This window comes from Pseudophryne corroboree, chromosome 1, assembly GCF_028390025.1.
Source record: "Pseudophryne corroboree isolate aPseCor3 chromosome 1, aPseCor3.hap2, whole genome shotgun sequence".
NCBI lineage: Eukaryota > Metazoa > Chordata > Amphibia > Anura > Myobatrachidae > Pseudophryne > Pseudophryne corroboree.
Genome location: NC_086444.1, coordinates 257,988,412 through 257,996,585, shown reverse-complemented (window position 1 = coordinate 257,996,585; position 8,174 = coordinate 257,988,412). Strand labels below are relative to the sequence as shown.

At 39.4% G+C, this 8,174-nt stretch overlaps 1 pseudogene; it reads left to right on the top strand.

The window, feature by feature from the left end:
- The first annotated feature begins 285 nt into the window (after positions 1-285).
- Positions 286-404, top strand: LOC134944779 (5S ribosomal RNA; annotated as a pseudogene).
- Positions 405-8,174: the final 7,770 nt, after the last annotated feature.

Sequence of the window (8,174 nt, the reverse complement as noted above, 5' to 3'; positions counted from 1 at the left end):
CTTTAAAGCAATAGAGGTGGTGAAACTAGGAGAAAGGGGTGGAGATTTAGCCAAGCTTTCCCAAAGAGAAATGTTTTGGATTTTCCACCTGAGAACCATGCATCCATTGGGACTTAACGAGAATTATGAGATTGCACCATTTCTGTGAAGGTCCCCTATATATTTCTTCTTTTATTATTTTTAATCACAACACTGTAAATAGATTATATCACTGTTAATTAGCACATCACTAATAAAATATATATTTTAATTAAACATATGGCAATTTGGGTTTTCCTGCTGGATGAATACAGTCATTCCACACTGGGAAAGCCCAACCTCGTCCGATCTTGGAAGCAAAACAGTGTTGGGCCGGACCAGTACCAGGGGAGGTGACTACCTGGGAAGATCCGGTACTGTATAAGAAGAGCGAAAGGGAAACAAGGTATTTACCATATGTAAATTAAGACACCCACACAAATATTGCTCACAGCATATTTTTAATATCTTTTTATTCCACTGTAATATTAGAATACTAGCATATCACACACGTCGTAATTTGAGTATCGTATATAGAATTGATAGAATCACTGTAATTTTATATGGCACTGGCACTCAACGAACTTATTGAATACTGATATATAATAACGCGATCACTTTAACAAATCTCGCGGTAAAAATTTTAATAATTTTATCAAATATTTTTATCACACATACCACTTTAGCACAAGCACTTTTTCATATCAATGAATTACCATGTCTATTATCTGCAATCGACTAAAATAATGTGAATTTCCTACTGTACATGATATATTATGAGTTTATAAACAAACAAATATACACATTAATATAAGGTTGCTCCCTGCATATTCTCTGATAACTAAATGATGATAACTAAATGATGACTAAAACTGTTTTTATTTACATCCTATATATATTTATTCCGGAGAACAATGGAATCTGTGAACTGGCCAATCAGAGTAAACTATGCGTTCTACAACGCTACAGAAGCCAGGACGAGGCATGGACTTTGAACTAATTAGACTAAGAAATCATCTATATGCAACACGTCGACTTCCGGTATAAGTGACATCGTCATGCGGGTCAGTATGCGGTCCACGGGAGGATCCCCTTGGCAACAACACAACTGGCATCAGACGTGAACGGGCTTCCGGTTCCGGGAGAAAGACGAGGATACAACTGTAGTTAAAGACTTTCTACGACACATGCGCATTCCATATGAGTAAGATACCGGAAGTGGGGCGGAAACGTCTCACTCCGACATTAGAGGTACACGTGTACCCTGCACATGCGCAATAGAGACTTGGTGATACCGGAAGTGTGGCGGAAGTGCCGCACTCCGGTTTGAATACACGATTTCTATATATTTTTATCGTAAAATGTGTATGTACCTGAACATTTCACTCGATATGTACTGTCCCCCATATAGTAAGGCACAATCTTACATGTATTCCTAACAAAAGGTCTTTGACCTGCCTGAAACAGGAAGTGACATCAGCAATCACAGCCTGATTATAGAGGGTATATATAGAGACCCTATCCTAGCACACCAGTACCCCTTGAAGAAGTCATCAGGACGAAACGCGTTGGGCTCTCTCTCTGTGACCCTCTACCTACAAGTTAAGACTCTCCTTTATTCTTATTTATTATGATTTTAGAACATTGTTAGTTAATTATTATTATTATTATTTTTACTATTTTTATGCAAAAATTCTTGGTCTTAGAACCTTGCGTGTGTGTTTTTAATAAAACACAACCCCTCCCCCCTCTATTTTTACATTTTTACCTTCATACTTAAAGTATTTTATCTGTACCAAATAAATTTGTATATTTTATTTTATTATATACATGGTTTGAAAATTTTTTTTACACCAGTGGTCGCCAGTACCCTTATACCATTTTGCCCACAGGTAAAATACAGCATTGATCATTGTTCAATCAGCTTGAAATCTCAATATGTATAGTTTGGAGCAGAGAAGGGAAAGGGGGGGACATGATAGAAACTTTCAACTATATCAAGGGTTATAACAAAGTCCAGGAGGGAAACATTCTCCAAATGAAGAGAAGCAATAGGACACGAGGACATGCACTGAGACTGGAGGGGGGGAGGTTCAGTGGAAATTTGAGGAAAAATTACTTCACAGAAAGGGTAGTGGACAAGTGGAATAGCCTCCCATCAGAGGTGGTAGAGGCTAAGACAGTAGAGCAATTTAAACATTCATGGGATAGACATGAGGATATCCTTACAAAGAAATAAGGATCAAATAAGTTTTGAGATAAAAATATGGTTAAAAAAAGGGAAGACTAGATGGGCCGAGTGGTTCTTATCTGCTGTCAAATTCTATGTTTCAATGTTTCTAAATGAAGTCTCACATTCTACTTTCAATGCATGATTTGCTATTATTGTTGCTGCATATTATGAAAATGAGAATAAATGTTAATAGTCTATTAATTATTTGTATCAAGTGTAACTGACATTATTTACACAGCTATCCATAAATGTTTTTCTGGTGAACTTAGTTGTGCATGTTACAATAAACTACCTCATAAAATAATATAATATTTCATAAAATGTGTAATTTGTTTATGATAGATATAAGCTGTTTCATTTTAAACAGCCTTTTATAAACTAAAAAGGGAGAGATTTAGTAAAGTGAGGGTTTACTAAACTGCATTTTTGGGGCAGTTTTACAGTATGTGTGATTTGTAAATCATATGATATGCTAAAGGCAGAACTGTATATCAAAAAGCATCATTTCAAAAACAACACTTCTGAATCCACAATCCCAATTTTTACAAATGTAAAAAAAATATAAATTGTGCAGAAAAAAAGACAATATTTACTGAGCTACCGATTTTGACCGATTTGGTGTTTTTTCATCAAAGTGTCATCTCGGGAATTTACTAAGCTCAAATCTCGGCAGTGATGAGGGCATTGGTATTTTTTTTGAAGTCAAAGAAAAAAATACGAATGAATACACCATCGGTCAAATACGGCTGTTATTTGATACAACTCGGTAATTTACTAAAAATTCTATTTCACAAACACTGCCGGCAATAGCCAAACACTGCCGTGAAAAAATACAAATCGTAAAAAAAAAAACAGTTTTAAAATAGACCTGCTTTTTTTTACCGTGTTCTGATAGGCATGCACGGATGCACGTGCATGTTTATCAGTGGGAAGGGGTGGAAAAGTGTTAAAAATCAGAAAAAAATTGCGTGGGGTCCCCCCTCCTAAGCCAAACCAGCCTCGGGCTCTTTGAGGCGGTCCTGGTTGAAAAAATATGGGGGGAAAATGACAGGGGTTCCCCCATATTTGATCAACCAGCACTGGGCTCTGCGCCTGGTCCTGGTGCAAAAAATACAGGGGACAAAAAGCGTAGGGGTCCCCCGTATTTTTTGTACCAGCACCGGGCTCCACTAGTTAGAGATAATGCCACAGCTGGGGGATACTTTTATATAGATCCCTGCAGCCCTTGCATTAAATAACTAACTAGTCACCCTAGCCGGGGTACCCTGGAGGAGTGGGGACCCCTTAAATCAAGGGGTCCCCCCCTCCAGCCACCCAAGGGCCAGGGGTGAAGCCCGAAGCTGTCCCCCCCCATTCAAGGGCGGCGGATTGGGGGCTGATAGCCTTGTGAAAAAATAAGAATATTGTTTTTTGTAGCAGTACTAAAAGTCCCAGCAAGCCTCCCCGCAAGCTGGTACTTGGAGAACCACAAGTACCAGCATGCGGTGGACAAACGGGCCCGCTGGTACCTGTAGTACTACTACAAAAAAAATACCCCCAAAAAAACAGGACACACACACCGTGACAGTAAAACTTTATTACATACATGCACACCTACATACACACATACTTACCTATGTTCACATGAGGCTCGGTCCACTTCTCCATGTAGACTCCACGGGGTACCTGTGAAAAAAATTATTCTCACATAATCCAGTGTAGCAAGTGTCCTCTTTATAATCCACGTACTTGGCAAAAAAACAAACCGGAAACCCAAACCACGCACTGAAAGGGGTCCCATGTTTACACATGGGACCCCTTTCCCCGACTGCCAGGACCCCCCCTGACTCCTGTCAAAGAGGGTCCCTTCTGCCAATCAGGGAGCGCCACAGTATGCATATTTGTTTTTTGTTTCCTCTCTCTATATATATATATATTACTACAGTATGACAATCTTTCGCATTACAAAAGACACAAAGCATGAAACACTGCATAGTAAGACCTATTTGGAAGCTCTGAACATCACACTGATATTTGCATCACACTGATATGTTGAACATATTTCAAAACCATAAGCACTAATATAGAGTTAGTCCTACCTTTGCTACTGTAAGAGCCTCCACTTTGGAAGTATGAGGGAATTTAGATATTTTTTTAGTTCCAGAAGCATTAGTGAGGTTGAGGTTGAATGAAAAGGCTCAAAGTCAGCGAGTTGTTCAAAGGGGTTGAGGTCAGGGCTCTGTGCAACTGTTCTTTCATACACAAATCACCAATTTTTTTAAATTACTGAATCCTTACTCAAACTGTTTCAACAAGATTGGTAGCCCACAATTCTTTGAACATTCAGATTTCACTTCACTGGAACTAAGGGGCTCAAACCAAACCTAGCAAAACTGACCCAGAACATTATTCCTCCACCTTCACCACCAAACTTTACAGTTGGCAGTAAGCATTCAGGCAGGCTCAGGCTTGTGTGCAGTTCCTTGGCAATGGAAATAAATCCATGAAGCTCCCATCAAACAGTATTTTGCAGACATTACTTGATGAGGCAGTTTGCAACATGTTAGTGCATGCTGCTAAGTCAGTTTTTAAGCACTACACTCTTCAATAGTTGGTGGAAATATTCCCAGGATTACCTTTTCCTCTGAAGAGCACAGTGACATTGCACATGGAGGAATTCCAGAGGTCCGGTGAGCCCTTTCTTTAAAAACTTGGCAAACCCCATTTCATGCTGTATAAGGAGACCATGTATACCTCATATCTAGAAGCTTTTGTGATGGAAGATATTTTTTACTTTTTATAATTTTATGGGAATATTTTTTTAAAGAAAGAGTATGAAGGACAAATTTTCTGTGGACAGTACAGTACAGTACAGTACATAAGGCTTTATCCTTAAAGGGTTACCTTGGAAAATCTTTTCAGAGGATTGGACACAAAAAATAAACTGCTAAAATACTTTGTTACAAAAATATATCATGGTGCTTTTCTGGAACATTTAACAGCAGCACTCTGACAAATTTCTACAACCTATATAAGAAAATGGTAACCAGTTGTGGATGTGGTTGGTTTATGGATCTGATGGATGAAATAAGCATATGACCTGGTGGTTTAGATAGACACTTGTGGACCTATGGTAATGTACACATATGTGGTTTATATGTGTGTTCTGTGGCAAAGGAAGTAACTATTTTTTTATAAACTGTCTTACTACCCAGTGAATTCATAAGTTGGTTCATACTCCAAAAGTACAGTACATGTCCCTTGATTGAAGCTGCTTCAATATTTGTTCTCTATAGCTCAAGAAAAACTGTAGAATTTTTATGTTTCATCAAATCCTGTGTACTTCCAAGCCTTATTCAAATTTGGAGAATTTGCCCCTTTCCACTATTTTTGAAACTTGTACCCACATCTTGTTTGTCTTTTACTTCTACAATTTGAGTCATACAGATTCCTTTTCTAGTGGTTCCTAAAAAATGAACTGGAGATTTTGATTAGTAATCTTGATCACTTAAGTCTGTGTTGCTGAGAAAAGTGGCACTGTAAAATACAATATATATTGTTCTTTGAAGGGCAGTTAATAAGCAACAAATGACAGGATTGCTCAAAAATATTAAAAAAGCAGTTTAATGAGAACTTGGGAAATGTTACCACTTCCCAATAAATTTTACAGATTCAGATATATGTAAAGAAATAAATAAAGGGTAGGGTACACCTGGGAGCTGGTGTGTTGACTGGTCACTGCTGAAATGCTCGGACCAAGGTTACCGCCTGATAACCAAATGTAGACTATATGGACAAGTGGAAAGATAAGTCCAGAGATGCACTGTTACTTTCAGTAAAGGGATATGAACTTATTTAAGAGGAATATGTATATGTGTGTGTGTATATATATATATATATATATATATATATATAAACCAAATTATACTTCCTTCAGAAATCCTAAGTACCAATGAAATGGTTGGAAGATCTGTACAACACAGAAACAATTGTAACTGGTTTGGAAGAAATCCTCCTGTGAAAGTTATGGTTCTGTAGGACATGATTCCCCATGTGAAGCAACAGTCGTCAGCAGGAGTCTTCAAATATCAGATTGCAGAACTGCCACTTTGTGAACATAATATTACCCCAAACTGCAGCTCTAGATATCTTCTATATATCATTAGAAGATCTTAGAAGGCACAATGTCTGCTGCAGTTCATCACAAACTGGACAGCCACAAAATCTTAACTCACAACCAGAGACTTACTGCAAAGGTCAGGAGACCATTGAAGGAAAACAGCCTAACACAGAGGGAAGTACGCTTTGGTTTATAAATATTCTTCTTTATAAGGTCATATCCCTTTACTGAAAGTCACAGCACATCTCTGGACCTACTGTATCTTTTCACTTGTCAAAGTGAAGATATATGGTCTCATTATATCGCTAATTGGTTACACATAAGATGTCTCAGTATCAAAAATAGAAAAAATGTACATATTAGAAAGTTAAAAGTGAGGATCCAAAAAAAGAGAAAAGTCAATTTCTTATTCTGATTGAGATCATCTATCTTCAACCTGTTGTCGTTGGAACCCGTTAACCAATAACATGCCATGTAATGTAATGCTTTTAAGCTTGATCTGCCAAACTTGTGGCTGGACTGTAAAGACGGTGCTTCTAATTTGAGTCTCAATGGTATAGATTTCCCTCCTGGCTTTGTTACTTCATGATTGTATTCCTCAATATTGAGCAGAATCAGGTCCATTTAGCATTGACTCAAGGTATATATCAACTGAGTGCAAAATTCTCAAGTGAACCTTCCAATGGCTGGAATGCTCTTTAGCCTAAAACCCCTATGAATTAGGGATGAGCTGGTATGGATCTCTGAGATCCAAACGCCCCCTGTACTTCAGGATCTGAGCCCAGATCCGAGTCTGGCTTGGGACTTCCCACCAGACTAGGATCCCAGAATGGGGCAAAATGTCATCATCCCACTGTTGGATTTCGCAGGTTTTGGATTCCATATAAGGAACCGCATGTCGCCACTATTTTCACTCCGGACTTGGAGAGTTAGGGAGACAGGCCTCTGTGGGTGGTGGCATTGGGTGGGGTCAGTGTGTGCTCTTTAGGGGTGCTGTCCTGTGTGCTGTTAGGGGTGCTGTCCTGTGGTGTACTGTGCTGTTAGGGGTGCTGTACAGGGGTGCTGTCCTGTGCTGTGCAGGGGTGCTGTCCTGTGGTGTCCTGTGCTGTGCAGGGGTGCTGTACAGGTGTGCTGCCCTTGGGTGTCCTGTGCTGTTAGGGGTGCTGTACAGGGGTGTTGCTGTTCTGTGCTGTACAGGGGTGCTGTCCTGTGGTGTCCTGTGCTGTTAGAAGGGCTGTACAGGGGTGCTGCTGTCCTTTGGTGTACAGGGGTGCTGTCCTGTGCTGTTAGGGTCACTGTCCTGTGTGTTGTAAAAATAAAGGGGTGCTGTAAAAATAAAGGAATGCTGTGGCCCTGTCCTGTATGCTGTAAAAATATAGGGGTGCTATAAAAATAAAGGATTGCCGTGGCCCTGTCCTGTATGCTGTAAAAATATAGGGGTGCTGTAAATATAAAGGAATGCTGTGGCCCTTTCGGGTTCTGTAAAAATAAAGGTATGCTGTGGCCCTATCCTGTATGCTGTAAAAATATAGGGGTGCTGGAAAAATAAAGGAATGCTGTGGTCCTGTCCTGTATGCTGTAAAAATATAGGGGTGCTGTAAAAATAAATGAATGCTGTAGTCCTGTCCTGTATGCTGTAAAAATATAGGGGTGCTGTAAAAATAAAGGAACACTGTGGCCCTGTCAGGTGCTATAAAAATAAAGGAACACTGTGGCCCAGTTCCGTGTACTGTAAAAATATACGGTGCTGTAAAACTAAAGGAATGCTGTGACCCTGTCGGGTGCTGTAAAAATAAAGGAACGCTGTGGCCTTGTCCTGTATGC